Raw genomic sequence first — 26,924 nt, forward strand, 5'->3', positions numbered from 1 at the left:
TATAATCTTTTCACTAAAGAATAATGCTTTATTTGAAAAGGCAACACACCCTTCCACTGCCAAGTTGATTAGGTTGGCACTAGAACTGGATTTTGAAAATCTAGAATAAGGAGTTCTTTTCTTTACCATTTCACTATCCTTCCATTTAATTAAGTAATGGGACTACTAGTCTCTGCCCCCAGTGGTGGATGGACTGGAGATATCCCTTAACACAGTTCAGAGGGTTTAAATGAAGTACTTATTATATGTAAATACAGTTCTCTGTGGAGTCTGACAAGGGGATAAAGGGAGTTCTCTTAACAACATGAACATTAGCTACAACCCAGAGGCTACCGTGGCTTCCTGGTCAGTTTACTGGCATTCCAAGACTGTTTTAGTCTTATTTAAAAAGGTCGATATGCTGTACTATATTAGAATGCTTGATTAAGGCCTAAAAGTCAGTCAGTAGATTAACTTAAGTCATGGAAGATTTGGCTAACACCTACAAGTGAACACTCTTTTCAAGAAGCTCCCTTTAGTATTTTTATAAATGCTTTTATTAAAAAAGCTTTCAACATTGCAATTTAAGAGTTTTGCTGTGTTTGATAGGAAAGCAACTCTTTGTTTGGGAGACATCTGCCTTCCCCGACCATTGCTCCTCACCAAATAAAAGAAATGGCTGTATTTCATGAGGTGGAATGGCTTTGGGCTATGGCACAGCATGACACATGCCTGAAATAGCCCTAATAAGAAAGGGAACCATCCCACAAGCAAGTCCATGAACCATTAGAAGATGAAATGGTCTCAAAATAAAGATCCAGAGGTCCTGAACCTTGGCATGCTTTCTGGACATGATGATGGCTTCAGAGCTAAGGCTAAGCTTTCAGCCGCTCTCTCATTTTTCTCAATTTTACCTAGGCTGATGTACATGGATCCTACTTTACTCTTTTAACTTACTCTTTATTTTGGCTTACAGTAATTATTAAAATAGGATAATGTTTTAGTGTAGTGTGGCATAATGGAACAAGCCCTTGATTTGGAGTGAGAACTGGTTCAAATCCTGGCTTTGCCTCTTACCACTTTTGTGATTTTAGATTATCACTAAACTTCCCATAGCCTCTGTTTGCTGATCTATAAAATGAAGATATTGGGTGAGATAAAAAGTCTGGAAAAGACTTCAAAAAGCTGGTGGTACTAAGTCTACCACTGTGAGTTGAAAAGTAACGCCCTCCTGCTATGTTACCTGCAGCTTCAAGGTCACATGTGGCCCTCTAGGTCCTCAAGTGCAGTCCTTTGACTGAATCTAAACCTCATAGAAGTGAATTCAATGAATTGAATTGTGTGCTCTCTAAAGCAAAAATATTTTACTTTCAATTTTAAAGTTTAAAAAATTAAAATATTTTCTACATTGGTATCCTTAATATGGTAGCATCATAACAGGGAGGAGGAAGAAGAATGATATAGTATCTATATAATCAGAATAAGATTATTTGCATAATTATAAATTAAATTATAAAAATTATTTGGAAATATAATCTAATTACTGATCATCAGTTATGTGAAATTGATGTATATTTCACAGAAGGAATAGATTGATGGATACCTTGGAGTGGAGCTTCTTAACATGGAATTATTGACTTTTTAGAGCTGAAGGGGCCCTTAGAGACCATGTGGTTCAACCCCTTCATTTAACAGATGAAGAACTTAATCATTCATGCTTTGGATAGGAATGTCAGAGTTTCCATGAAGCCCTTTTTCATATACACACAACCATTCTTCCATCCATCCATCCATCCATCCATCCATCCATCCATCCATCCATCCCTCTCTCTCCCTCTGCATTTATATATATATGCACATATGTTTATCTGTGTGTACGTATGTATGTATATGTTACACACACACACATATATATATCAATGGACAGGCAGACAGATATATAGATACCCCCAAACAAACAAGTAGATTGTATTTTAAAAAAGATAATTTCTTTAAAAAGCAATCTCTTTCTAGACAACAGGATCTGGAATCAATATAATTTAATAAATTCTTGTTCAGTTCTAAAATATCAATTCATTCAATACTGTTGCTAGTTTCTGGGACTCAGTTGCTTATCTGTAAAGTGATGATAATCCTTGCTCTATTTACCTCATAGGGTTGTTGTGAATCTTAAATGATATATATTTATATCTATATATAGATAGATATTTAAATGTAAATATCTATCTATCTATATATATATATTTAAATATCAAAATGTGTAAAAATGCTTTGAAAACAAATATAAATATTTCTATTAGTAGTCTTATGGTTTGTATTAGTTGCCACACTCTTTGGAAAAGATGACAAGATTATGTCCTGAAACCAAAATATCTTCTCAGCTATTGAGTTATACTGCTAAAAATAAAATTAATTAACATGTGAGGGATTCAAAATCCCTGTATGGATACAGAAGCTGGTATATCTGTATAGTCAAAATTAAATGGAGAATTTAGAAGGTACCTAGACCACTGAGAAAATAACAACAATAATAGATAGCATTTATGTAGTGCTTAAAGATCTGCAAGGCACTTTTAAAGTTATAAATTCATTTGATCCTCACAACAACTCTGTGAAGTAGGTGCTAGTATGATCCCCATTTTGCAGATGAGGAAACTGAGGCACAGAGAAGTTAAGTAAGTGATTTTTCCAGTATCACATAGATAGCATCTGAATTGGGATGTGAACTCCAAGTTCTTCAGATTCATCTTTTGCACCACCCAGTCAAGGCTGCATGCATTGATCAGACTCACTAGATCATGCAGTTTATTTTGCCTCTATGGGTAGAGTCCAAAGCTTGATTTACAGATCTAACTTCATGGTTTTCTTTTCACATTCTACAAAGCAACAAATCCCACTGTGGTGGACTCCATTCACTCTGGATAAATAGCTAATACCTCAGTTATACAAATGGCCAAAACATAATGGAAATAATAGAATCAAGTTTAATCAGAGCTATCAGGAGTCTTTAATCAAGGAATACTTCTCCATGACAATGGATGTAGGATTTAGGAGCAGAAGAGCCCTTACACATAATCTAGAATAGGTTCTTGACCTTTCCTGTCATGAACTTTGTGTACTGTGGTAGTTTGTTGCCTACATTTATAATGGAAGGAAATACTAAATTTCAGTAAGAGAGATTAGTAAAAATAAAGATGTATTCTCCCACCCAAATTCACACCCCCAGCCCCAAACCTCTTGAGTTCTCCCAAATGGTTTGAGAACCTATGCTTAAGAACCCTTGATCTACAGTCACGATTTCATTTGACAATTCATGAAACAAAGGATAAGCAAGGCTGTGACTCACCGAAGGTCATCAAACAGGGATAGTCAACATAGGAATCCTAAGTCCTGTGCACTATACCATGGGGAAATAAGTAGTCATATTTATTTATCTATTTGTTATTTTTTCTTATAGGCTTTTTCGTACATCATTGTTATGTTTAGGAGAACACACCTAGACCTATCACTGGAGAAGGAAATGGCAAGAGACTCCAGTATCTCTGCCAAGAAAACCCCAATTCAGACATATGCTCATATTCAAATCTATGTTATAACAGGGTTATGTTTTATTTTAGGGCTAAGAGTATTATTATTATTTAATCTTCATATTTGTCATTCTACTTTTCATTTATTTATGTGTCTTATTGTTATACTAGATTTAGGTTATATGTTTTATGGAGGGAATTATCATGTCCTGCTTAGTTTTCTGTCTTCTCCAAGGCCTAACATAAGGATTTGAACATAGGTGTTACTTAGCATATGCTTAGTAAAATGAAATTATGACTGAGGATTGTATAAAGTTAGAGCTCAAAGGCACATTAGTCATCATCCATTCCAACCTCCTCATTTTATAGATGAGTGAACAGTCCCAAAGAGGTCATGAATTGCCCAAGGTCATACAGATACTAGGTAGCTAGAGATCCAGGAAGCAAGCCAGATCCCCTGACTCCAAACCCCGTTTTTTTGAGAGGGGGGTAGTTTCTAATATACAATGTAGCTTCAAGTGTTCTGATAACAGTGTTAAAAATAGTTCAGTGTCATAAAGGAAACAAAAACATTTTGAAATAATAGAAAGTTAAATTTTGTAGGGACCTGAGAAATTAGTAGTCTCTTTTTAAGGATGAGGATGAGGAAACTGAGTGCCTAATTTAAAGTTACTTAGGTCAAGTATGGCAGAATTACTGAATAGAGTCAGACCTGCCATTGCTAATTCAGTGTTTTCTCCTACATGGTGCTCCTTTCCAGGTAAGAATACTTAAAATGGGGTGACCAGGTGGCTCAGCAAGTAAGAGCACCGGCCCCAGAGTCAGGATGACCTGGGATTTAATCTGGGCTTAGATACTTAGCACCACACCCAGAAATAACTTATCGTGTAACCTTGAGCAAGTTACTTAACCCCAATTGCTTAAAAAAAAAAAGAATACTTAAAATGAATGCAAGTCCAGAGACCAAGAAACACCCTTCTAATGTTGACTTAGTTATTAAATGGAGATATAGCAAACTAGAGAAAATGACTTTAATTAGTTTGTGTGCTACACAGAATTTTATTTACTCTGAATTCTTCCTTATATAAAAATCTATAACTGAAGGATATTCATTTTTTCATTCACAAACCAAATATTTACTAAACACCTATTGTGTGTAAGGTACTGTGTTAGGCACTGTATTTAGTAGTCTTATTATAATGAAAAGCTTCAAAGTCCAAAAATCAATATGCATTAGAGCTATAGCTCTTTTCCTTCCAAAATTAGCAAGTCAAATAATTGATATTATGTAAATATGCAATAATACTGTTGTCTCATTTGAATTATTCTGCTATTTTAGTTCACTAAATAGTCACTGCCTATTATTATGTAGTTTTCTTTACAGCATTGTTGTAAACACCACAAATTTTTTTAAACCTCAAAGACAATTAGTGAAAGTTATTACATATTAATTAATCTTTGAAAGATCAGACTTATCTAAAGACCAGAGGATATGCATAATTTATGTAACCTCAAGCAGTCATAGGCAGATAAGACTATACCTCATGTTTCAGTGTATTTTCTGCTGCCATGAAGATGCATTTGAAGAATTTTATAGCACATTTTAATATGAATTTTTGTGCCTGAACATCATCTTACTGTTCAATAATGACCTTTACAAAAATCTGTCCTAAAAGTAGCAAGACTTCCACAGATAAATAATCTTAATCAATAGAAAAGGAGCAGGTAATTCATTAATATTTCTTAAGAGACTTTGGGTTATATGTTAAATAAATCCTTTGCAATCTTGTCTTACTTTTCATTATAATAGTCAAGGAGATATTGCAGCAAGACAGAGGTCTTACAATTCTACCTTCAATTACCAATAAATTCTGTATATTACCTGGGGACACATAGAAGGTCAGATGTATGGATATTATTTCTGGCCCCCTTGACTAAATACTCCTTATAAAGGAGCTGAAGTTTACTATGATGACATCCCCAGGTTTACACATTCTCTGACTCTTTTGGCTTTGGGCATTTGGAGTTTTTGCTAGACCAGAGACTGTCAACATAGTCAGTTGGACATACATCACTTTGGATTTCTTGCCTTTCAGCACTTTTACCTTAGATTGGCAGAGGGGACCTCATGCTGGTCTAATTCCAGGAATAATTCCAAATAGTCATTTCTGTCATTTTTTCTCTAGAAGATAAGTCACTAGCCATCTTCTGCTCTGAAATGCACAATTTTAAATGGTGTTAGAAAAGTTGTTTATTGTAAGAAAAAAATTCCCATTTTTAAAGTCCCAAGAAACTTTACAGGGAAATCTTTTTTTTTTTATTCTTTGCATGCATTATTCCATGGTAGAAACATGCATGTCAGTCAAGCATTAACTAGTTGGTTTCATTCTTGTGTACCATAGTGTAGACAAAGAGCTTTTTGAATTTAATGGTTTTTTAAAATGTGACCCAGAGTGGAGACTACTTAAAAGGACACTTAGACTAAATTCCTATCTTCCCCAGTGCCTTTGCTGAGCTGTCACATACCCCTGTTCTGAGCATGGAGTACCGTTAAAATAAATAGGTAATTTAAAAGCAAAAGGGTTGTGTAGCGGCGCAGAAGAAGCTGTGAATTATTCTTTTAATAGGAAGAAAAAAATGAAATAACAATGCTTTGACCTTCCTCCAAGATGTCATACCCAGAAGGAACTGGGAAATGAAATATTTCAGTTTTTATGTGAATAAAACTTTGATTTTAAAAGTTAGGATCCTGACAGTGCAAAGAAGGTTGGTGTGATTGACCAAGCCTTCTAAATGATCACTTAAATTAGACATATTTTAACTTGCCCATGATTTGAGGGCAAGACAGGCATAGAATCAACCAATCAACACACGTTTACTGCCTACATATGCTGAGCTCTATGCTAGTTGCTAAGTATACAAATATCAAGAAGGTTATAGTCACCTACCTCAAGAAACTTGCATTCTGCTGGGGAAAACAACAAATACACATAAAAGATTAGGATTGAGATTGGACCTATTATTTCAATAGCATTGGGAACACCAATGCTAGTAACTACCTTCTCTGTAATCTATAGGTTTAATGAGTTGCTTTAGAAGACTAAGAGGTTAAGGAACTTGGCTCGAAGATTAGCTCTCTATCCATTACATCATATCTGGTATAACATAAACATATACAAAATAAATACAAGAAAATTTTGAAGGGTAAGAGAAAGGCACAAGCATCTGGAGGGATAAGGAAAAAAGGCTTCATGTAGGTGGTCATGCTGAATCTGAGGTCTGAATGAAGTTGGAGATTTTAAGAGACATGAAGAAGCAATGTATTGTTCCAGGCAAAGGCAAAGAAATAGGCTGTAACCAGAAGTTATGTGAAGAACAACAAGATAGCCAATTTGGCTGAACCACAGAGTGCATACAGGGGAGCGATGTGCAATATGTAAGGAAAGATAGACTAGAAATGTTTTAAATATCAAACAGAGGAAAGATGGTAAAAAGACAAATCACAAAATTTTCAGTTAAGAGAATGGAAGAATTTTTCATACCAACCCCTGTATTTCACAATCGGAGTCCATTTAGATGTCATACTCTTATAACATTAAATTCAACATATTAAGGAAACAAACAATAGACTTCTTAATATAAATATAAATATCTTCATTCATTTTCTCATTCTTTATCCAAAATAACAGTAAGGCATGCCTTTCTTATGCAACAGTCCAAATGTTTTAAAAGTAAAAATTGGAAATGATCAGTGATGTGATAGCCATTAAGTTACCCCAATTTCATCATTCAATGTCATCCTTCAATCATTTTCAATTTCATCATTAATGGGAATCCACAGATTTTACATTTCCCCCCTAAAAGTAGAAGATTCAATTGCATTAGTATTGCCAAACTAGTTTGATTATTTCTTATCTACTCCCACACCTAAGTTACCTGATTGTGTCTGGTAGCTGCTGCTGATGTAAATTTGATTATTATAAAAGATCCACCAGAGAAACTCTGTAATTGAATCTATAATTGCATAAATATAATATCTGCATGGTAGACATATGTATGTCAGCATAAACATGCCTCAGGAGAAACTTCAGGTGCTACAACTCACTGAAAGCCCAGAACATCACAACCACTGGATCAACAATCTTCATTCCTATGCAAAATGGTTCTTCTTGAAATCTGTCCCTATGAATGAATACCTATTAAAAAAAACTTTCTCAACTTGTCATTCTTATACAGAATCACCCTAAATATTGATTTCATTTAATAAGAATAAAATTAACTTTTCACCAAAATAGAAATTTGGGGGTAGCAAAGAAAACTATATTCTGCTAATAATGTCTCCAGCAATGGATTAATTCATGGAATAATTTTTAATAATAGAAACCAATAGTTGTCAAGAATGTATGTGTATACACATATATATGTGCATACATGTATATATGTACATACAGATGCATAAAAATTTTCCTGAACTTTTAAATGTTGAATTCAATATTGTTTACATATAATGTGTCCATCATCAATCAGTCAGATTTCATTATGTTCCAGGTACTGTGCTAAATGATGGGAATGTAAAGGGGTGAAAAGTAAAAACAGTCCTTTGCCTTTAGGATGTTTAACTTTTAAAGGGAGGAACAGCATGAACATAAACAATTATAGATTCAACATGATACATACACTATAGAAGGAAGATGACTTTAGAGAGGAAGACATTAGCAGCAAACAGCAGTAGGAAAGGCCTCCTGAAGGATATGAGGTTTGTGCTGAGGCTTGAAGAGATCCAGGAATTCTAAGAGGCGGAGATAAGGTAAGCAGGGGAGACATTCGAAAGAACCCAGACAGAGCAGAGACACAGTATTTTGTGCAAGGAAAAGAAAGTCAGTGACCAGTATGGCTGAACTGTAGGGGGCTTGAAAGTGAGTAATAGGTTTTGAAAACTGGAAAGATAGGAAGGGACCAGGTTGTGAAGAGCTTTAAATGTAAAACAGACAAATTAATATTTGATCCTACAGGTAATAGGCCACCCCTGGAGTTTATTGAGTAGGGGAGAGAGGTAACATGGTCTTATCTCCACTTTAGAAAAATCACTTTGGCTGATATATGGAGGAACAGGGAGAGGTAAGGCAGAGAGAACAATTTGAGGACTTTTGGAATAGCATATATGAACAATTAGTTATGTGGGCTTGAATGGTGGTGGTGGGGGGAGCCACAAAATAAATGTTCTTGAACATTTGTTTAAAATTTTAAAGAATTTGGAAAAAAAAATAAACAATTACAAGACCTAAAATCAAAAAGGACAGTGGTCAAATTTTGCCCTGTAACATATCTGTATTCAAGACAACTAAAAGATTGATGTAAAATTGATAAAAAAAAAAAAGCATAGCAACTCTGGGTTCAAGGCAAAGGTAAGAAAAATAACTAAGGTGACTCCACATAATCATGTCTTTTTTTCATATTTAATATATTCCCCCCCAACTACATGTTAAAATACTTTTACCATTAAAAAAAGTTTTTAATTCCAATTAAAACAAAAAAATTTTGAATTCCAAATTCTATCCTTCACTCCCCTCTCCTTTCCCTGAGACAATTAACAATCAGTATAGGTTATACAAATCATGTCTTTTACAGGAGCATGTGAACTTTCACATGTCATTTCTCATAACTGAGTACTAAGTGCTAAGAATCTAGGGGAAAGAAAAGCAAAAACAAAATAAGTTGTCAGTAAAGACCAAGGTACAAGCAGCATCCGAGGTGCTCCTCTCTGAGACTGGCTCTTCCTTCTTAATACCAGGGGGACTTTGTCAAGCGAAATTTCCTCTCAAGCCCCAGTCTTCTGTCTTTATATTCTCTCTCTCTCTCTCTCTCTCTCTCTCTCTCTCTCTCTCTCTCTTTTTCTCTGTCTCTCTCATTCTCTCTTTCTCTGTCTCTGTGTGTGTGTCTCTCTCTATCTGTCTGTCTGTCTCTCAAAGCATTCACTCCAGCATCTTCAACTTGGTGCCATGCATATAGTAGCTCTGGAAAAATATTTGTTGAATGACTGAATAACTTCCACATTTGAGGTTTTTCTGTGCTCTCTCCCAAATTTTAGCCACAAATCTGCTATTGGCCATTTTCTTTACCTCACTTAAAATTAACTCATAATCCTGCCTCCCCAACAATTTTCCTCTTCTAATCTCCCCATTTTGACCAGTGGTACCTGAATTCTCCTAATCATTCAATGTCAAGTCTGTCTTTACTCTTTCTATTCTCTATGTCCTCCACCCTGACACAATAGCCAATCAGGCATCAAAGACCATCATTTCTTCCTTTGGAATACCTCTCAAATCCATCTTTCCTTTTACTTTCACCTCTCCATTGAATAATTACAATAGACAACTAAGTGGCCACCTGTTCTAATACTTCTCCCCTCAAATACATTCTGCAAACCATTGTCAGATTAGTTTCCTAAAAACACTGCTTTCATCCTGTCTTCCTTCTGCTCCAAAACCTTCAATGATTAGTTCCACATTAATTACAAGATAAAGTCAAAACTCCTTAAGTTAGCATGGAAGCATCACTCCAGGCTGATTCTAACCTACTTTTCCAAATTTATCTCTCACTACTCCCCAGCATCAGCCTTATGCTCCACACATATTATTATTTTGTTCACTGTCCCCTCTTCCCAACATATCATGAACAATTGTGCTTCTCTGTCTTTGCTAATTACTTTTCACCTCTTTGAAATGCATTCCCCATTCTGGTTCTACCAATTTCTGGCTCTGTGACCTTGGGTAAGTCATTTCTCTGGGTCTCATTTTGAGGGAATTAGACTAAAGAGTCTTTAAAGTCATTTAGCTCTAAATCTATGGTACTATTGTCTCCTCCATTTACTCAGTTCTCATTCAACTCCCCCCACCCCCCATCCTTATCTCTTGCACCTTCTTATTGTCTGGACAAGGTATTTAACACTTAATCATATACTATCTTCTGATATAAAACTTTTCATATCTCTATATTTTGTGTCCCCACCTAGATTAGATGCTCCTTAAGGACAAGGATAATAAAAGCATGGTGGCAAAAATGCTAAATTCTCAGTGAATATTATTTAAATGAATGAAGGAGATAATGACTGAATGACTCAACCTGATACAAGTCAAACTCATCTGAAGAAACATAAGACCAGTGGAGAAAAACATATGTTGATATTTTTCTCCCAAAGATCAAAGTCAAAAGAGAGAGTCTGTGTAGATGACTGACTCTTAAATATAGGTCAAAGTAAATGCAAAGAAGGCTTTCTGTTTTACCTAAAAGATAAGGAATAACTGTCTCATAAAAATTCTGATTTTATATGCTTATATATATAACAATATATAAATTATGTTATAATAATGTAATTATATAATTAATATAACATATTAAGATTATATAATAATATAATAATAAATATACTTGATATAATAGAATAATGAAATATTAAATTATTATAACATATTATGGTATGTTATAATTTAATATTTAATTATAATATGATATATTATGTGTTGATACTATTTTTTTCTCAGAAACAGCTTTTATAAATCAAGAGAATGTCACTAGTATGTGCACAATCAATATATTTCCATAGATACTTTACATAGATACTGGGGGAAACAGCATGAGTTTGAGTTAAAGAGAAGTTACCAACAAAGTCTTATTTTAGTGAGATGGTTATAATTGATGACAGTTTTAGCAATGAGAACAAGTGATGTTTCTACCATTTCCCACTCCTGTCTTCATCATTGGAAGAGATTTGGGTTGTGCCATTTTCTTTTCTTATTAGTCTTTGTCAAGAATATGGCATCTGAATGTTAATGCCTAATAGAACTTGAGAAAGACCAAGATTTTTGTAGCTCTAAGTCTTCAGTATATAGTAGTATTGACATCTAAGGAAAAGAACTATGCAAGTACTTTCTTACCAATTTTACTTTAAAATCACCTGCTCTTACCCAGAATGGGGGTGAGGAAGGGTAACCTATATGTTTCAGCTATGGGATACAATGACGAATCTTTAAACTTGGAGACTTTTCAAATACTTTTGGATTTTTCCTAGTTTTTCATGTAACATGAAAAAATATGTTTCAGTAATGTGGACCAAATTAATGTTTCTTCACTTGCATTAAACAGAGTAGCAACAATGTTTCATCATAAAGTTAAGTTGCTAGATAAATTTTAAAATGTACAATAAAATTTGCTATCTTTGCAATTCTAGCACAGCTATTTAGCCACTGAAATAGAGGAATTAGATTGGGAAAGAATGTGAGGACTGACGGGAATTAAGAGAAACCTGGGTTTGACTCTTGCATCTCATACCAAACAGTTGCATGACCATGGAAAATCCACTTGACTTTCCCAAACCTCAGACTTATCATCCAGAAATGGACATGAGTGTACATGTAGTCTTATCTTACAGAACTGTTACAAGTATTGGTGAAATGGTATTGAAACTATTAAAACTTAAAATTGTACCAGGACTTTTCATAAGACCACACACACACACACACACACACACACACACACAAACATGGATAAATATAGATCTACAAATGTAGATCTATATCCCTCTATATCAATATCTATATACACACTTTGAAACCTAAAACACTAAATAAATACCATCTACTATTATTTTTGTCCGTAATTATAAGTTAGTTGGAATGGAGAGTGGGAGGGACAGTTCTTACTTTCTTTCCTCTCTGAAATTTGCTTTTCATATACCTCTCTGATAATGGATAAAATAATTGAAGCACAGACAGATTTGTCCACAATCACCTAAGTTAGTGATATAACTAAATCCTATAATAGACTCTCTCTCTGTGTCTCTGTCTCTCTCTGTCTCTCTCTCTCTCTCCTATTGTCTTTGTTTCTCTCTGTCTCTGTTTCCCTGAAGCCTCTTGCAATCAACATGCTGTCATCTATAAAGAAGAGTTTCTGAGAACTTCCCTAAGAGAATTTCTTTCCACTTGGATTTTGTTCAGAATGTCTTTCATGACCTTCATGTCATTAGTGAATATCTTGGGTTACATTTATGATTAAAACATTGAACAAAATTATTTCTATGGTTCCATTTCTCACGAAGTCTTGCATTACTTTGCTATATAAATAGGAGGTATCTTGTCAGAGGAGACACTTTAAGGCTATGTTTTGCTCTAGGTGTCAGATATTTTAAAAAGAAATCAACAAACTACCAGAACATCAGGTCTTTGTATTTTCTACATCTCTTGGTAATTTGTATAACAGTGAAAATGGGTCTTTTGTAGAAAATTACTTACAAAATTCTGCCAGTTCCTTTCTTATATTCTTCATAAGTGTCTTCAAAACACACATAGACCATTCTTAGATTTTATAGTGATAAGAAAATAAGCACATGAGTTGTCTTCTTTTAGAATTTTTCATTACTGAGATATCCTGAAAGAATGGGCAAACCTAAGATGGGGAAATCTCACCCATAATGCCCTGAATCTAGGGCATTCAAATTGATTATAGGAGAGAAGAGACTTCTAGATGGAACTACAGGGCTCAAAGTACTGAATTTTCCTTCTTGAGAGAACAATGTTGAAAAGGAGAGGGGGAAAAGGGTTAATAAAAAATCATAATAATCCATTTGCAACCTGAAGGTGATATTCAGCAATGAAAGATCCAACCAAACCAGGACCTTGCAAGGCCTTCCAGGCACTGATGATCTAATTACTGCTTCTCCCTTGAGGTTGATACTCTTAAGCTCTGAACACTCTCTCCTCCCATGACATCTCAATGTCTTTCCATAATCCCTTAGGTTGAGGATAAGAGGGGGTAATCTGTTGGCTAAAGTCAGATTTCACCAGTCCCAAGTCCAGACTAAAACTCTTCAGTGAATGGAGGAGGAGGATATTGGAAGCCTTCTATCTAGAACCAGTAGGCATTCGTCCCTAGCAATCTATTACAGTCAGAAATAGCTAAATTCAGATGCTCCCAGATTTATCCCAGTGGGAACAAAGAAGAACCATGGAGAGTGTTAATTATTGATATACCTTCAAGATTTAATCTGGGTCCAGACCAGTCCATCTGTTTGGTTTGGTTCAGTAGTTCTTCCTCATGTAATACTGCTAAAGGCTATACCCATTTCCTCATAATATAGTACAGTGGCGTAGAGACCAAATACACTGACATTGATGATAAGAGATCTTTAGAAAAAAACTTGGGCTTCTTATGACTCTTTTGTCTACCTTCCTTTTCCATCTGCAGATATTCTTAGGGTGATTTGACTTTGGATTACCAGTTAAGATGAAGATGTGAATGGTCCTAGAGGACCACAGATCTCACAACACATACCCCAGCAAAGATATAAAAAATACCAGATAGAACAAAAACCAAAGAGAAATATAAGTTCCTCTGGCCAATCTAGGATGCACAAGAAGTAAATCAGAAGACTGAAGGTGCTTAGAATGGGAACATGCTGGTGGTTGGTGGGGAAAGAAAAGAGGAAGGAAAACAACATGTCTCCTGGTAAATAGGATCTGAAAGACTAAGAGCTAGCCTCCAAAAATTCACTGTATAGGAAGAAAGGGCAGGGAAATACAAACATACCTGGGTGCCTCCAACAGTCCTGAAGCAAAGGCTGCTATGAGCACCATAGTAGAAGACAAGATCAATTCAGTATCCAGACAGCCTACAAACTAGGGGTCCTTCAGGAGGCCTGACATCAGCTAAATCTCCAACATCTAATTGGGCTACATGAAGTGGAGGAGGAAACTCCTGGTTAGAGGTCATATAAGGAGAAAGAAGCAGAGACTAGGTCAAAGTCAGCACTTCCATTTGCCTATCAAGACATGGAGGCAGAATCCAGGAATTGCAGCATAGGGAAAGACCTAGTCCCAGCCATTCCATTCAAAACCACAGTGGCAACAGACTCCAGAGTATAGAAGGAATAGGATCAGCAGAGCACTGACTATGCCATGCTTCCCAAACGCTTGGATACATCAATCAGCAGGGGGTCTCTCAATCTTCCCTCACTCAGTTCTGCTGTTCTTTAGATGAAAATTTGAGGAAAAAGTTGGTGAGGTGAAAGTTTCTGAGGTCTAATCTGCCTCCTAACAGAGCTGCCCCTGGGGCTGCAGTTTGTTGATTCAGTGGAATTGGCCTGGAGGTGTCTGCCCCTCACTCAAGTCAAAGCTCAGCCCCTGAAGCCATGTCTTTTTTCAGGTCCTCTTAAGTTGTCTTGGGAGGACAACTGCTTTAATCTTTATTTTTGGTGCTCTACATTCATTTCATGGTGATTTTCAGTGTGTTTGTGTAGCAAATCTGGAAAGCCTCGAAATGTCTCATTTACTCCATCATCTTCCCAGAAATGCCCCCTTGTAGCATGTTCTTTTTTTTCATTTTTCAAATGCATTATTAACTTCTGATTTACATCATTCATTTCTGCCAGATTTTGAGTTACAAATTTTCTCCCCATTTTTCCCCTACCCACCGCCCCAAAATATCAGTCCCACAGGATATCCCCTCCTCCAATTTGCTCTCTCCCATATCTTCTCCCATACCCCCTTCAACTTTTCCACTAGGGCATGGTGGAACTCTATGCCCCAGTGCTTGTATATTTTATTTCCCAATTATATGTAAAATAGCATTAATAATTGTATGTATATATATATGTGATTTTAAACATTTGATTTTAAAACTTTGAATTCTAAATTCATTCCCTTCCTCCTTTGTCACCCACCCTTACTGGGAAGATAAGCAGTTCAGTGTAGGTTGTACATGTGTAGCTAAACATTAACATAGCAGATATATTGTAAAAGACTGACTATATTTCCCTCCCTCCTATCCCACCTCCCACTTGTTCTATTTTCTACTTTGATCCCATCCCTTTTCAAAAGTAGGTGCTTCCAACTTCCCTATCCCCCAACCTGCCCTCCCTTTCATCATCTCTTCTCATCCCTTTCCCCCTACTCTCATGTAGGGTGAGATACCCTATTTAGTGTGTATGCCATTCCCTCCCTGAGCCAAATTCAATGAGAATAAGGTTGACCCATTCCTTTTTGCTTTCCTAATCTTCCCTTCGATTGTAACCATTTTCCCTTGCCTCTTCTGTATGAGATAGTTTACCCTATTCTGTCTCTCCCCATCTCTTCTCATTATTATATTCCTCTCTCACCTCTTAATTACACCTTTTAAGTATCATCCCTTCCTATTAAATTGGTCCTGTGCCCTCTCTCTATGTTTACCTGTAAACATATATACACACATTCACATATGTATTCATACACCCATATACCCTCTGATATAGACATAGCTGGTTGATTCCTTCCAGCCTACTGGGCTGTCCTCAGTGGGGGTTTAGCTTCTCTGTGTCATTTTGTGGGTTCTGTAGCTCCAAAGTTTGTTCAGAGTCCCCTTTTACATGGACTGGTGGTGGTGAGAGCCTGAGACATGTGGAGGTCTTGTTTCTACTCCACCATCTTGACTCTGCCCCACCCATAGCAGTTTCTTTAAAGAGTTGTAAGGACCAACTGAGACAAAGTTTATAACTGCCAATTACTATTGTCTCTCTTGTTAGGTGCTTTGTTGTGGAAACCTTGTGCTTTCCCTTCGTTCTTGAAGAGGATCATGACATCAGGAAATGGTCATATGATTTGCAGTTGATCTGGATTTGAGTGAGGGAGGGCTGTGTCCATTGATCTGGGTCCATTGATCAGATAGTCATCAGGATGACTGTAGGTGGCCCAGGATGTAATAGGAGATCCTGGGATGTAATAGGATGATGTAATGGATGGGATGTAATAGGAGATGCCCACTTAGTGAATAGACCTCTTTAAGAAGTGAGTCAAAGGATGGCCCCTTTAATTTAATTTTTTATGGGGATTCTATAGCAAATTGCTTTGAGGGGAAGATTCTTCGTAGGAACTATAGAATTGTAAACCAGGGAAGGCAGCAAATGTGTGGTTTTAACCAAAATAAGCCAGATCATGTCTTAGTTAAAATAGTCCAAAATAAATTAAAAGACAATATGCTTAGTATATGAAATTACTCTTTTGGAATTTCCCTAAATTGTGCTGAAAGAACATCTATATTAACATCTTCCATAAAATATTTTAGTTTAGAATAAAAACAGCATGACCAATTGTTTCACCTTTTGATAATTTGGGGATAGACTCCAAATTAAAAGTCTCAAAAATTTTAGGGAACAGTTAATTACCAAAGTATATTTCATACAGTATTTGTGTATCTCAAATTTTATCTCCCCTCCCCTTCTCCCAAAATAAAAGAAAATGCTTTCTTGACATTTTAAGGGTCTCTAATACAGCACCAACCCACATTTTTTTTGCCTTCTTGTTACAATTCAGCAATGGTTTTTAGAGTAGAAAAGGAGGAAAAAAAATTCAAAGAAGAAGTAACTTAGAAAAAAGTTAAGGGCCCTTTCACAAGCAATAGACTCCCTGAAAAGAAGAATAGATTAAACAGAAATCAAAGACTATGAAACAAGAAATATTGGAATAAAATAAAAATAAAAAGAAAGTAAAATGTAAGATATCTGATATCAAAAGAGGTCAAGTGTTTAATTAAGAATCATATTCAATACATATGTATATATACATATGTATTGAATATTATATATATTTATATTTATATATATATAATATATATACATAAAGCCTAGGCACTCTATTTCAAGAAATAAAAAATGAAACATGCTCAGATCTATTAAACCAGAGAGCAGAATAAAGACAGAAAGAACCTCCTATCATTTTCTAAAAAATAAATCCAGAAATATAAGGTCCAGCAAAGTCCCAACCAAAACCAAGATTCTCATGTCTTCAAGTATCCAGAAAGAGTCATTTCAAATACTAAGGAATGGTAGTCAATACGAAACCAGACTCAAAAACCAGAAGAGATCTTGGCATACAGTACTCCAAAAGGCAAAAGAGAAAAAGACTTATAACCAAGAATAGCTTAACCTGCAAAACTGTATATCCTAGACAGGGCAAATGGCTGGCCCTTTAATGTAATCGAGGGCTTTCAAACATTTCTGGTGAAAAGATCAGAGCTGAGTAGGAAGTTTGAAACATATACACAAGAGGCAGGAGAAAAATAGAAGGGTAGAGTATTTGTCAATTGTTATTGAGTACTATGATGATACTGTACTAATATTCTAGTGGAGAGAAGAAGCATGTATCCCTTCAGAAGCTTAATGCCTTCAAAGAGCATTTGAGGGAGTTAAAAACAACAATAACAACAGAGGTCCTAAAGGGATGAATTGACTCCAGGGGGGTTTTAAAGAGGAAAGAACACAGAGCATAAAAGGAATATACTAGAATAGAAGGGAAGAGAAAAGATGTGGGAATTGCTTTTTTATAATTAAGTACTTGAAGAAAGTATACAAAGATAGAGGAAAGGGTGGGGGAATGAGCATCAGACGAACCCTACTCTTATCTAAAATGGACAAAAGAAGGTTGGACATGAATACAAATATTTTGGTGCATAATTACAGCAAATTCAACAGGGGAAAAAAGTGAGGATAGGAAAAAGGTGTTTCAGAGGAAATGCGATATTGAGGAGGGAGTAGCTGCAAACAAACAAACTTCCTGATCTTGAAAGGGGGACTAAAAGGGGTGAGAAAAGAAAGGTAAAGAGAATATCCATCAACTGGGAAATGGCTGAAGAAATGATAATATGTGAATGTAACATAGTACTATTATGTTGTTAAATAATGAAGGGGATTGTTTGAGAACATCTTAGGAAGACTTATATGAACTAAATCAGAATAAGATAATGAATTCTATAATCACAACATTATTATAAATACAAATAACTTTGAAATATTTAAGAACTCTGATCAAAATATTGATTAACCACAATTCCAGAGGATTAGTGCTGAAGCCATCTTTTGAAAGAGAGGTCATAGACTCAGGGTTGAAGTTAAAACATATTTCTTGAACATGATAAATATGGGAATTTATTTTGTTGGACTATGCATATTTGTTCCAAGGTTTTGGGTTTTCTTATTTTTTATTAAAAAGTGGGGAATGGTTGAAATAATTGTGGTATCTGAATGTAATGGAATATTACTGTTCCATAAGAAATGATGAATGAGATTCTTTCAAAGAAATTTGGGTGGTACAAACTAATGTATAGTGAAGTGACTAGAATCAGGAAAATAATTTATAAAAGGACAACAACATTGAAAGGAAAAAAAAAACTTCAAAAGATTTAAGAATTTTGATCAATGTAATGACCACCCCCTTTCTCCAAAGGACTTATGGTGACATAGGCTAATGACCTCGTGAGAGGAAAGTGATGTACTCAAGATACAAAGAAAGACATATTTGGACACGGCTACTGCATGAATTTGTTTTGCTTGATTATGTTTATTAATTATAAGGGTTTTTTTTAAAAATTTCTCTTGGTATTCTATTAGGCAAGGAGTGATAAGAAAGAGGGGATTTTTAGCATTAGTGATGACCCACAAAAGAGGGACATTGAAATATTTTTAAAATGCACAGAAGAGAAGAGAAGGAATTTCAGAAGGAAGTACAGAAAAAACAGGACAGTTTTGAAAGTATTGTGTAGAATTATTATATACCTTTTTTTAAAGTAAGCAATATGATAGAGACTTCTAGTTTCATATATGATTCTTATTATGTGGTCTGCCATGTATTCCAAAATGTTTTTTTCTTTTTTGGTGTCTAAGTTCAAAATGTCTTTTAAAATTAAATAAAGAAAATGAATGGGTAGAACTGACCTTCAAGGTCTCCTTCCAAGGAGCCAAAATGGCAGACTAAAGGCAGGGACTCATCTGAATTCTCCCCCAAGCCCCTCCAAATACCTATAAATAGCAATTCTAAAAATTTCTATAGTGGTGAAACATGCAAAAATATGGAGTGAAACAATTTTCCAATCCAGGACAACTTAGAAGATCAGCAGGAAAAATCTGTTGCACCAGAGTAAGAGAGAGGAGCATAGTCTGGTGCAGGCCAAGCCAGCATAGACCCAGCCCCAGTAAACTAGGAGCAGGCTTTGGGGGAACTGAATCAGAGGCAGCAGTGGTGGTTTCCAAATCTCTCAGCCCACTGATGCCAAAGACAACCTAGAAGAACAGCTGGAAAGGTCTGTCACATCTGGGTGAGAGTGGATTGTGGCACCCACACAGTCCCAGGCCCAGCAAACCAGGAGCAGGCTTTTGGATCCACTGAAACAGCAGCGGCAGCAGCTGCTTCCAGAGATTTCACCCAACAGACAGTAAAGGGGTTGAACAACTGGTCAGAAGGAGATTACAGGGGTCTCTTTGCTGGCCCTGAAGCAGGATTCTATTGTTCTGCCCATATTCATATCTGGATTAGAGTCCTGGGTGGCAGTCCTAGGGCAAGGAGGAGCACTAGCACACCAAAGTTTATGGACACAGTGGAGCTGAAACCCTTATTTCAGTGCCAGGAGAGAAAAGAATCCTTGTGGTCACTCACAGACCAGAGCACAGGCCAGGAGAGCAGTGAACACCTCTCCTTATGTCATACTACCTTGGAAGAACAGAAAACTTACATGTCCATAGAAGCATCTCTGAAAACAGCTGCACAGAACCCCTAAAGTTTAGAACAGTACACCTGTAATAGAGGGCCTTCAAACATTTCTGGAAGCAGAGCCCTACTCTAACAAAGAATTAAAAGTCAAATAATTATCTGGGAAAATGAACAAACAGCAGGAAAAAATCAGACTTTAAAATCTTACTTTGGTGACAAGAAAGATCAAAACATACAACCAGAAGAAGACAACAAAGTCAAAGTTCTTATATCCAAACCTCCAAGAAAAATATGAATTAGTTGCAGGCCATGGAAGACCTCAAAAAGGATTTTGAAAATCAAGTAAGAAAAGTATAGGAAAAAATGGGAGGAGAATTGAGTAATGCAAGAAAATTGTGGAAAAGAGTCAATAGCTTGCTAAAGGAGACCCCCCCCCAAAAAAAAATACTGAAGAAAATAACACCTTAAGAAACAAACTAGGTCAAATGGTAAAAGATGTACAAAAAGTTAGTAAGGGAAAACATGTCTTAGAAGCAGAATCAGCCAAACGGAAAAAGGAGCACAAAAATTCACTGAACAAACAAACTCCTTAGAAAATAAAATTGGCCAAATGGAAAAGGAGATCCAAAAGCTCACTAAGGAAAATAATTCCTTAAAAATTAGAATGGAGCAAATGGAAGCTAGTGACTTTATGGGAAATCAATAAATGATAAAACAAAGCCAAAAGAATGAAAAAGTAGAAGACAGCATAAAATATCTCACTGAAAAACAACTGACCTGGAAAATAGATGTAGGAGATAAAATTTTAAAATTATTGGACTACCTGAAAGCCATGATCAAAAAAAGAGCCTATACATTATCTTTCAAGAAATTATCAAGGTAAACTTCCCTGATATTCTAGAATAACAGGTTAAAGATAAATTGAAAGAATACACCAATCACCTCCTGAAAGAGATCCCAAAATGAAAATGGCCAGTAATATTATAGTCAAATTCCAGGGTTCCCAGGTCAAGGAGAAAATATTTCAAGCATCCAGAAACAAATCAAATGTCATGGAGCCACAGTCAAGATAACAAAAGATTTAGCAACTTCTACATTAAAGGATAAGACGGCTTGGAATATGATATTCCAGAGGGTAAAAGAGCTAGGATCACAATCAAGAATTACCTATCTAGTAAAACTGAATATAATCCTTCAGGGAGGAAAATTGATCTTCAATGAAGTAGGGGACTTTCAAATATTCTTGATAAGAAGACCAGAGCTAAATAGAAAATTTGACTTGCAAATATGAGATTCAAGAGCATAAAAAGGTAAACAGGAAAGGGAAATCATAAGGGACTAAGGTTAAATTGTTGACATTCCTACTTGGGAACAAGATACTTGTAATTCATAAGTGCTTTCTCATTATTAGGGCATTTAGAAGGAATCTTCTAAAAATACAGACAGAAGGCACAGGTGTGAGTTGAAAATAAAGGGATGATATCTAAAAATAAAACGAAAGGGTGAGAGAGGAATGCACTGGGATAAAGGGAAAGGGAAAGGTAGAATGGGGATAAATTATCTCACATAAAAGAGGCAAGAAAAAGCTTTTACAGTGGAGGGGAAGGGGGGATGGGAGGGGTAATGAGTGAACCTTAATCTCATTAGAATTGGCTCAAAGAAGGAATAACATATACACTAAATTGGGGATAGAAATCTATATTACTCTAGAGAAAAATAGGAGAGGAAGGAGATAAGGGAAAGGGTGGAGGGAGTTATAGAAAAGAGAGCAGATTCAGAGAGGGGGTAGTTAGAAGCAAAACACTTTTGAGGAAGGACAGTGTGAAAGCAGAGAGAATAGAATGAATGGGAGAAATAGGATGGAGGGAAATACAGTTAGCAATAGTAACTGTGAAAAAAATTTGAAGCAAGTTTCTCTTATAAAGACCTCATTTCTCAAGCATATAGAGAACTGTGTTGAATTTATTAAAAAATAAGATCCATTCCCCAAATGATAAATGATCAAAAGATATGAACAGTTTTCAGATGAAGTAATAAAGGTTATCTATAGCTATATGAAAAGATGCTCTAACTCACTGTAATAAGAATGTAAATTTTGAAGATCTTCCCTGCCCCTAGGCTAATGTGCACCTGAAGCCTGGGGTGGGAGGCTTGTTTTTCAGTAGATACTTCTTGATTGGCCAGTGAGTCAATAAGGTTGTTACATTCTCTGAGCCAGGAGAAGGCTATATAAGCCTTGATGTGTAGCTTTGTTTTGGGACTCACTTTGAGAAGTATTCTGTGATTTGATCTGAATTCTGGGAAGCCGTTGTTGAGAGTCCCCCGGCTTTGAAAAACCCAGAATGTGGAAACCCAGATGTTGACTGGGTATGGATGTAACGGTTGGACAGTTTGGAAATCTGCCTACTTGATGTTTCTGTCTTGATAATTATGCCTGTATACTTTGAGGTTCAGGGTGATGACCTTTTCTCCTGAACAAGGTAAACGATATATGTCTGACTGATTAAAGTAAGCTTGTTAACCCATTTTGAGTTGCTTTCCTTTAACAAAGCAGATCCAAGAACCTGTGTGAGCAGGCACCCTGGGGACACTGGGGTGCTTGCTGCAACACTCACTATTGATTGGATAATTGCAAATTAAAACAATTCTGAGGTGTTACTTCATACCCATTAAATTGACTAATAGGGAAGAAAAGGTAAATGACAAGTGTTGGAGGGGACGTGGGAAAAACAAGACATTAATGCACTCTTGGTGGAGTTGTGAACTGATTCAACTGTTCTGTAAAGCAATTTGGAACTATGCCCATATGGTTATAAAACCATGCATACCCTTTGACCTAGAAATACTACTACTGGGTCTGTATCCCAAAAAAGATTTAAAAAAATAAAAAGGAAAAAGGACCTATAGGTACAAAAATATAGCAGCTCTTTTAGTGGTGGCAAAGAATTGGAAATTGAGGGGATGCCCATCAATTGGGAAATGACTGAACACATTGTGGCATGTGATTGTGATGAAATACTATTGTGCTATAAGCAGGATACTCTCAGAAAAAAACCTGGAAAGACTTACATGAGCTGATGCAAGGTGAAATGCACTGTGTACAAAGTAACAGCAATATTGTAAGATGATCAGCTATGAATGACTTCAGCTATTCTCAGCAATACAATGATACAAGACAATTCTGAAGTACTTATGATGAAAAATGTTATCCATCCCTAGAGAAATAACTGCTGGTGTCTGAATACAGATTGAAGCATACTTTTTAAACTTTATTTATTTATTTTTTTTAAAGCAATTGGGGGTAAGTAACTTGCTCAAGGTTACACGGCCATTTATTTCTGGGTGTGGTGCTAAGTATCAGAGCCTGGATTCGATCCCAGGTCAGGTCATCCCAACTCGGGGGCCGGTGCTCTTACTCACTGTGCCACCTGGCCACCCCTAAGCAATTGGGGTTAAGTAACTTGCTCAAGGTTACACGGCTAGGTGTTTGTTGGTGGGTGCTAAGTGTCTGAGCCTGGATTCGATCCCAGCTCATCCCAACTCTGGGGCTGGTGCTCTTACTTGCTGTGCTACCTGGCCACCCCAAACTTTATTTTTCTTGAGGGTTTCTTTTTTTTGGTCTGTTTTCTTTCACAGCATGACTATTTTGGAAATGTTTTTCATGGCTACACATGTATAACATACATTGAATTGCTTACCTTCTCAGTGGGATGGGGGATGGGGATTGAGGAAAGGAGAGAATTCGAAACTCAAAGTTTTAAAAATTAATATTGAAAATTGTTGTTACATATAAGTTGGGGAAAAGAAAAGAAAAAAGAAATGAAAGATCTCCTTCCAACTCTAAATCCTATGATCCTAAATGATACAAGCCTGCTGAATAATGCCAAGCAATGACTCCATGCACATCTATCAAATACCACCAATATGGAGATCCTGAAATAAACACTGGTAAAGTGAAAAATAACCCAATCCTTTTTCTTAAGATGTTTAGAAGCTAATGTGGTGGGAACTGTCAAAATCTCCTTTGTTAGTTCAGACCCTTTTCCCACAAATACAAGTGCTTATACTGGGAAGAATTGAGTCCATGTCTGCCTCTTCATTTTTGGAGTGCTATTTTTGTGGTTTCTTGGTGTCTTGTGGGGGTCATCTAAAAGAATTCAGACTCAGACCATCTCCAATCCAAGCAAAGGTGTTTATTGGGGAATACACTCTCCAGTGGACTGAGGTCTAAGAGGAACTGTCAACTTCAGTAAGACAAGATAGGCAATTTTATAGTATAATGATGTTGATTATACAACAGAAATTATGAATATTTAAAAGGCAGGAGGGGTTTGTCAAGGGATCAGGTAATAGGGGAGGAGTCCCAGCCTCAGTGGAACTGCACATGTGATTACTTACAATGCATTCAGAAAAACCCACTTAGGGGCACATGTATGTATGATGATATTATAATAGCCCCTCTATGTCATAAATTCACCTGAAGGACAGCTTCTACTATTACTGGGAATGTATCTACTTAGGGAAAGCCCCTTCTATTGTTTTGGGGTCCACATCATGCTTGGGCATCCTGGTGGTGCTGCTTTCTGATTGGCTGGATGTTGTATTCCTGTTTGAGATTAGATGGATGTGGTTGAGTTCGTGGACGCCCCTGTTGAACTAATAGGTCAGGGGGCAGTGGCTAGCTAGAGGCAGTGGTTAGCATTCCATCACTTGGACATACCTGTTGTTCTAGTGAGGCAGTGAAGCACATATGAGAAGGTTAGATATCGAGTCATGGGATGGGAGTGGGGCAGTGGTTCGGTAGAGGCAGTGGGCCTGCTGTTCAGTGAGGTCCATAAAGGAGTTAGGATACTGGGGCTGGGGGCAGCTTTATTAGGATTCCATCACTATTTGAAGCAATCTGTGTCAATTTCTTTAACATGGCCCCAGAGAGAGGTAGAAAGCAAGAAGGCAAATGAAAAAAGATCAGGAGTATCTTTCCAAACCCCAAAAGACTCAGTGGGAACTGATGACCAAATAAATAGCAGTTTGCCCAGGGGCTGAGGAGGAAAGAGGTAAACAGAATGAACTCACCACAAGCTGGCATTGAAGTGGAAGAAAGAAGCATTTCTCTTGCAATCTATGTAGACCCTTTGAGAAGAGAGGTCTGTGTATCCTAGAGGTAAAAAAAAAACAACAAAAAAGTTTTAAATAACTTGGAAGCATTCTAGCTCTGGGAATGAAGGAACTATCATATATCATAACATATTCATTCCATGATCTGATGGCCCAAGAAATGACATCATTCCCTAGGTAGGAAAAGCAATACAGTAAGGAGCTGTGGCAATGAAAGAACCAAGTTAAGAGGAAGAAGGATGGCAGAATACCTACATAATGAGGGTTGCCACTGAAAAGGCAGTAATGCTTGTGGAGCTCCAGTGTGGAAGAGTGAAGTCCAGGTTCTTTCTCTTTTCTGAGCTTCTCAAATACCGTGTTTCCACGATAATAAGACCTATCCCGAAAATAAGCCCTCCCCTTACTGTGTAAGATTCCTCTAAAATAAGCCCTCCTCCGAAAATAAGCCCTATTGAGATTGCTAGTGTAGTGAAGGTGATCCCCTGCACTACATGCTACATTACGGTACCCTCTGTATGCACCGTCCCCCCCCCCCCGCGTGAAACGCACGCCGCTCTCCGAGCTGCATCCAATCAGAGCTGCAGCAGTGAGTGCGTCATCCTGTTCTTCTCCAGTGATTTGCTTATTGAATAAAGGTACATTTTTTGTTCACATTTACCTGTTTATTAAAATTGCTGTCAATGTTCATTAAAATAAGCCCTCCCCTGAAAATAAGCCCTCTGGTGTTTTTCTGTCCAAAAAAATTAATAAGACAGTGTCTTATTATCGGGGAAACACGGTAGGTTAGTACTGGTCACTGCAGATCATAGGTCCCTTGAAGAGGAATTCACCCTGAAAGGGAGGGATTCCATTTTGCTCACTATCATTTTGGATATGAATCCCTGTCTGGTACTTTTCTGTGTAAATAAATCTGTTTTGTGATTTGATGTCTGTGTCTAGAGCTGGTTACTACATTTGGGGAGGATCAGATGTTTAAATTCCCTCATTGTTCCTAGATGTTGACAAACAAGCCAGATTATTGAAATTAGTGAGTTTCTGGCCACCTCCTGGGGTATATCAGAGAATGAGGTTCCCTACATCCCTAGGTGGAGGAGAGGGGAAAATGAGTCAAATGAATATTTCTGGTCCAAAGTATTTCTGAGTCCTTTCTTCTAGGAGGAAACCTCTGGCACAAGAGTTAGCCCTAATAAACATAAACAACTAAAGAAACTAAGTGATGGATAAACATAATCATAACTTGGGTCAGTCTTTTCTCAGTAGAAGAACAAATATGAATTGTGACATAACTAATACAAAATTTCCTTTATGGTAAGATGCCAAAGCTTTATCATGATGGGGTATCAGGTTAGGAGACAAAAGAGAAACATAGACAATGGAGACAATTCAGAATTGGGGTTGATAGCAATATGACCATAATTCTGAGGGAAAGGGCCTTATGTCTTATCTCCCAGCCCTGTGCCTCACCTGTCTTTCCTAAGCAGCTTCCCTATTCCCTGGCTCCGTGTAAAGGGAAAACAGTGTACATAATGGAAAGAACTCTGGACTAGGAGACCTGGGTTCTATTACCAGGCTTGAATTAGCCTTAGTTTGCTAATCTACAAAATGAAGACTGTTTCAGCTCTAACCATCTATGAATTTATACACTTTAGTTGGATATATTTCTTGTCTCTGAAAAACCTTTTACTCACTCACTTCCCAGTGAATGAGATGCTAGGAGATTTTGAAATGCTAGCATGTCACATCAATTACAAAGCTCTTTTATATTTCATAGATGAATGATACCAAGGCAGACATATAA

The sequence above is a fragment of the Petaurus breviceps genome, unplaced genomic scaffold, assembly GCF_028583685.1.
Source record: "Petaurus breviceps papuanus isolate PSGF00001 unplaced genomic scaffold, PetGlider_PUasm1.0 175, whole genome shotgun sequence".
NCBI lineage: Eukaryota > Metazoa > Chordata > Mammalia > Diprotodontia > Petauridae > Petaurus > Petaurus breviceps.